Below are 6,616 nucleotides of genomic sequence, written 5' to 3'. Positions count from 1 at the left end.
CGCAGATATCTGTCAATTCGCTATGTGAATAATGCTGTGTAGAATTTAATGGCACAAGTTATATTGGGTCTCCTCTACACCCACATTTTCTCTCAATAAGATCAATGGCGCTCAGTGACAGATAGGGACGGTCTTTTGTATCTTCAAATTTCAGGTTTCTGAGGGAATAATTAGATGGATGGATGAGAAGTAATGCATCAGTCTGCTCGGGGAGCTGCACCCAGAGATCCTCCAGTTCACCGCGCGTGCCGCCACATCTGTTTGGTGGAAAACTGTTTAATAATCGCATCAAATTTCCATTGTTTGAAAAAGTGCCTGTCTGCCTGATGTGGTGTTTTAAACCAATAGAAAACTTTTTGTGTTCTTTTTGCTGATATTGTTTATTTAACAGAAAGGATTTGGTTGGAGATTTTTCTTTTGGGCATAAACAGAGTGCAGTCACTCTATTTACCCTTCACACTTTCTGTGGTGTTGCTTGCAGGTAACCCGCTTGCTAAAAGGTTCTTCCTGCAGGGTACATGGAGGAGTTCGTGCACTTTCGACCTTTTACTGTACCCGTGACATCATAATTCAGATGTGGTACAGCTACCTCCTGCTCATTCTTCGGCCATTCTGCGCAAGCACATTTTAATGTGGAATAATGGTAGGTTAATTGAAGACTCTAAATTGCCCATAGGTGTGAATGTGAGTGCGAATGGTTGTTTGTTTATATATGCCCTGCAATTGGCTGGCGACCAGTTTGGGGTGTAGGCACCCTCTCGCACAAAGGTAGCTGCGATGGTCTCCAGCACGCCCGTGACCCTCGTGAGGATAAGCAGTATGGAAAATGGATGGACGGGTGGATGTTTCGTCCTCTGATGCAGTGACACAGTATACTGTGAAAGATCATCAGGCGGAAATCATCCAATGTCACTTATTGGTCTGACAATTATTATTCACTACAAATCTTTGTTCATCTTCCTATGGCAGTAACGTACTGCGACAGGGGGAACAATGAAATGCTCTTTCACACGATGGCAGACGGCCCAGTTAACGGGTGTCACCACCTGTTGACATTCCTACAACAGAAGAAAAGTTTTGTGTTCAACTCAACCGGCCCACATTTCACACTTAGTAAATACATGTGTCAGTAAATTAAGACGAGATATAATATAATAATTTTTTGGGAGCTTTTTCTTCAGTGGTGTGCCGTGACATTTTTTCGAATGTAAAATATGTTCCTTGAGTCAATAAAGGTTGGGAAACACTGCTCTTATGGTTGCTTGAAGGGAGTGATAATTAGATGCTAAAAATAACTGGGTACCACAGAACACATTCAAGAACAAAACATACACGCCTAGTATGTCGATGCTTTATTTGTATTTATTTTTTTGCTTGATTGTTACAACGTCTACAGTTTTTTATTATGTCAACCAAAGGTATCACTGCTTGTACAATCTAAGAAGATCCAATACAAGCATTTCGGTTTATCAAAATCAGCTCACACAGAGATAAATATCCTCGGTTAAAGACCAAGTTGAGTGAAATCATGAATTTGTGTTGGGTAGATAGATAGATCGATCGATAGATCGATAGATAGATCGATAGATAGATAGTATGATCATATGATAATATGCATATAATATGCATATATTTCTGCACATTTTAACACTTGAATAGAAAAATGTGGATGTTTTCACTCATGTCTCCCCTTGTGTTGTTTATCTGGCTCAGGGGTGGGGCATGACTATGGCGGGGCAGAGACAGAAGCTGCAGTCAGAGCCGCTGTGATCATGTGCACACTTCATAGAGACCGGCAGATGGAGGAGAGAGGAGCTGCGAGCGTCCTGAAGCTTTAGCAGGAACTGAGAGGTTACACTGTAGCGCTACAAAGCTGACCTGTCACGCACTGACACACGGCATTTCGAGGCACACCGGCTTCCCATTCATGTGCACACAGAGCAACCGCTACCCGGCGGAGAGAAACGTTGACTCTGTCTTCACATTGGAGGCAGCCCGCATTTTCATTTTATTGGCTAATTAATGTTGTTTTGTCTTCAAAGCGCAACAGCGGCCCGTTGTTATCAGCCTTGATCGCAGCATTTTCAAGGTTGCCTAGATGTGAAGCGTCACATGATGAATACGTTTAAATATAGAATAACAGCACAACAGAGAAATACAGGATTTATGGCATGCGGAGAGCCCTGTGCAAATGAGGCATGGGAGAGATAGTTTGTAATAATGTGAAGGACAAAACTGGCATATTGTTTGTGGCATCATCACTCATAACATTTGTTTTTCAGCCTTTCATTTGTGTGTACGTGTGTGCATGCTTGAATATTTGTTAGTGTTACTTTTATCTTGGCACATGCCCAGAAAATCCTTCCACCTGTTCTGCTTCAACCAGCAGGCAGGCCTCAGCATCTCCCACACACGCGTGCGTGCGTGCGTGCGTGCGTGTGTGTGTGTGTGTGTGTGTGTTGGTGCGAGCTTGTGTCAGCATGTGTGTGAGGTGAGGTTAAATAGACGCTTAGCAATGAGATGAGGCAAGTGAGGCAGAACTGGCAGGATATGCGTACGCGCGCGCGCGCACACACACACACACACACACACACATCACAAGGCTGTGACAATAGGAACAACACGATCAGAGCAACATGTAGACCGCATGTGTGACCTCGCCTCTGTCATCATTCCACACTTGTCACTGTGCCTCTGTAATGTAGGGTCATGTACCGTGTGACCATGTGAATGTGTGCGTGTGTTTGTGTGTGTGTGTTTATTTGTGTTTTCGCAGACGCATATGCACGAGGCACATTCTCTGTTGGCAGGAGTGTCGTTGAAGGTGGTGGCGGGGACTTGCCCACCCCAACTTTCTGAATCTAGACCCCATGTCCCACCCATACTTTAACAACCACCAAAACAATTCCATTCCTTTTTAAGAAACATAAACGTTTTGCCGAGTTGCGCTTGAACACTTCATGAACAGCCACTGTGCAATCACACACAGAGCAGATGAGACAGATAGAGGTATGATGATAAAATGTTGAAAACCAAACCGCAAGAGGCACAAAATAAAATTTCCACTGATTTTTCCAAACACGCAATGTAAATTGATAATGTAATCAATTTATGACAAATTAAGAGCTAATGTAACCTTTTATATATATATATGAAAATGAGTAATAAGTTATGAATTAGATTATAAGACGATATATGTATATAAGACAATTTGTCATTATTTTCTTCAAAGTCAGAAGTTTCTATACATTTCATAAGTATTTGGTAACATTGCCTTTAAACTGTACGATTGGGGTCAACATTTTTGGATATCCTTCCACAAGTTCTTCACAATCGTTAGCAAGAATTTTGGCACATTTCTCCTGACAGAACTGGTGTAACTCAGCCAAGTTTGTAGGGCACCTTTCTCGCACATGCCTTTTCAGATCTGCCCATAAATGTTCAATATGATTGAGATCAGGGTTTTGCAATTGCCTCTCCAAAACATTTACTTTGTTATCATTTCGCCACTTAATAACCACTTGGTGATATGCTTCAGGTCATTGTCCATTTGGATGTTGTGTCAGTATTTCCACATCATGTTCTTTGCTCATCATGCCATCTACTTTGTGAATTGTACCAGTCCCTTCTGCAGTGAAACAAACCCACAACATTATGCTGCCACCCCCATATTTCAAAGTTGTGATGGTGTTCTCAGGCTTGCAAGTTTCCCTCTTTTTCCTCCAAACGCAACGTTGCTCTTTATGCCCAGACAGTTCAATGCCCGTTTCATCAGACCACAGCACATGTCTACAAAAATTAAGGTCTTTGTGCTTGTGTGCATATACAAACGGTAATTTGGCTTTTTTTAATGTTTCTTTTGGAGTAATGGCTTCTTCCGGGCAGAGTGCTCTTACAGCCCATGTCGGTTCAGTGCTTGTTTCACTGTGAGTAATGAGCCATATCTTCACAAGAGGTCATTTCTTTTGGTCTTTTGGTCTTTTGGTTTGGGTCTTTTGGTTTTGTTCTTGGGTTGATATTCACATTTCGGACCAAAGCACTTTCATCTCTGGAACACAGAACCCATCTCCTTCCTGAGTGGTATGATGGCTCGACATTCCCATGGTGTTTATACATCGTTGTTTGAAAAGAGGAACGTGGCACCCTCAGGCATCTGGAAATTGCACCCCAGATCAACCAAACTTGTGCAAGTCCACAATTCTCTTCCTGATATCTTGGCAAATTTATTTAGACTTTTCCATGATATTACACAAAGAAGTAGTGTGTTCCAGCTGTGCCTAGTTGAAATACATCCACAGGTATGTCTAATTGACTCAAGTGTTGTCAATAACCCTATCCGAAGCTTCCAAAGAAACGGCACTGTCACCTGGGTTTTCCAAATTGTTTAAATACATAGCAATTTTATTGTATGTTCACTTCTGACTTTGAAATAAGTCATAAAAAACTGCCTAAAACATTCTTCTCTCATTATCCTGACATTTAGCAAATAGAAATAATTTAGTCGTCCTTATTATTGACCTAAAACTGGAATGGTTTAGTCTGATTTCATGTCAGACAGTGAGAAAATATAGCATATCTAAACATTGGCGTTCAACTGTATATTGTCCCATGAATATCTATCGGACAGTGCTAATCAAAACTGAGTGTTCCCGTGTCTTTGTAAAGACCAATAGTACGAGCCCCGTTGAGGTGTACCTAATGTTGAGATATCCATGGGCTAAAAAAAAGTATCCTTTATTCCATGTATTCACGTCCTTCTTAAAAGTATAAAAAGTAACAAGATTGAATACAGTGAGTCTCACTTATTCCAATTTTTTTTTACATTTACATATTATATTTTTACACGTGCTCGAACCATTTCTTAGAAAATTAAGCATATATACAAATCAAACGTGGGTGTGGAATTCCCAATGGTGAGGGGAAGGCAAAAGCGCACGCACACGCACACACACACACTCACACACAATACATAACACAATACGATAAGGATAAGGTGCATTCCAGTCACCACAAACCTGGCAGCAAAACCCTACGATTGTTGTCATCACAGTGGCCATGATGTTTTCCAGAATTTTCATTCTCCAGCTCCACGGGTTGAGTGTTTTTCTTTTTTTCTTCTCTGTGGAATTTGTCTGCCTCCAGAAACATCAAACCGGCCTCAAGTAAGCGCCGGGGGGAACACCCCTCCAAAAAGTAGTGGGCTTTCCTCTTTGCACAGATTCTAATGTTCGCTGTTTCCCGCATTGTTGGAATTCAACACTGGCCTGTTTCGTGGTCTCCTTGTAGCTCCTGTCTCTTTATCCTACTCTTTTTGCTCTTCCAACACAATACACGTTCTTCTTCTTCTACTGTACTTACATATTCAGTTTGTTCACTATTTATGGCATGCTGCAAACCGTGGCTGGAATGAGGGATTTATTTACCCCAATTCCTTCAACCTTTTACCCTCATGAGACCGAAGCTCTTGTTTGGGATGCATTTTTTTTATTTTCCTTTGCTGTTTGGAATAAGTTGGACCTGAGGTAAAGTTTATGTCAGCAATTATTCAGCATGTTCCCCTCAGGCCACATATGTCAGGACACACATCCCCAGCATGTCTCAAGTGTGATTACATTCAGTACATGCCAAAACCAGCAGTTTTCAAATCTACACCACATAACAGTTAAGACCAAAGTCATCATTCATTCCAAGAATTGAAACATACCCAGCATTTTGATAGTTTTTATTTTGAATTTGAGAATTGTTTATATCGCTGACAATTATTTTGCACCATTCTAAAGGATCTTGGTAACTTTCAGCATACAAGAGAGGGTTGTAATCAAATGCACATTTTTAACAATGATGTCGAAACTGTTTCCACTGAAGGCCACAAATGGAAAATTTAACGGATGCATTGAGCACTTTGACAATCTAATCTAGATCAGGGCTCACCAACCTTTTTATTTATCTTTTTTCTTTCTTTCTTAGGTACTGAGTAATGTGAAGGTCTACCAGTTTGATACACACGTCTGAAATAGTAAATTATGCTCAAATGAACTTTAATGATATCTTATTATTCATAATTATGGTATTCTTCTATGTGAAGACACTGATCCTGTTGATGATTTCTCACATTATTGACAATGATACAAGGAAGGAAACAGATAGAAATCAATATGCAACAGTTTATGTCTATAAATGTCTGCGTTTCCATTTACAAATCACTTATACAACTTTCCCAGGAAATCACAATATCCCATTTTTGCTGATCTACTACTCATGTGGTCCTCAGGGGCTACCTGGTGCCCACGAGCACCATGCTGCTGAGTCTTGACCTATAAGATTTTGGTTGCTACGCATGCGAAAACCGAATCAATTGAATCGCTTTCAATTTAAAAAAAATAAAAACATGTCTGAATCTCAGTGTTATAGGTGACAATGAAAATACAGTGCACTAGTTACTAGTATTAGTGCGATACATTGTCAAAATTCAACAGTCCACTTTTTCTTGTAGCATGATGACAAGGAGTGGTTTGCCTGTATGTGTCCTGTGATTAACTGGCAACCAGTCCAAAATCAGCTGGAATAGGCTTCAGCTCCCCCTTAACCCTCGTAAGGACAGGGGCGTGGCCAGGGG

The sequence above is a fragment of the Phycodurus eques genome, chromosome 8, assembly GCF_024500275.1.
Source record: "Phycodurus eques isolate BA_2022a chromosome 8, UOR_Pequ_1.1, whole genome shotgun sequence".
In the NCBI taxonomy this organism is placed as follows: domain Eukaryota; kingdom Metazoa; phylum Chordata; class Actinopteri; order Syngnathiformes; family Syngnathidae; genus Phycodurus; species Phycodurus eques.
This window is presented reverse-complemented; position numbering follows the sequence as displayed.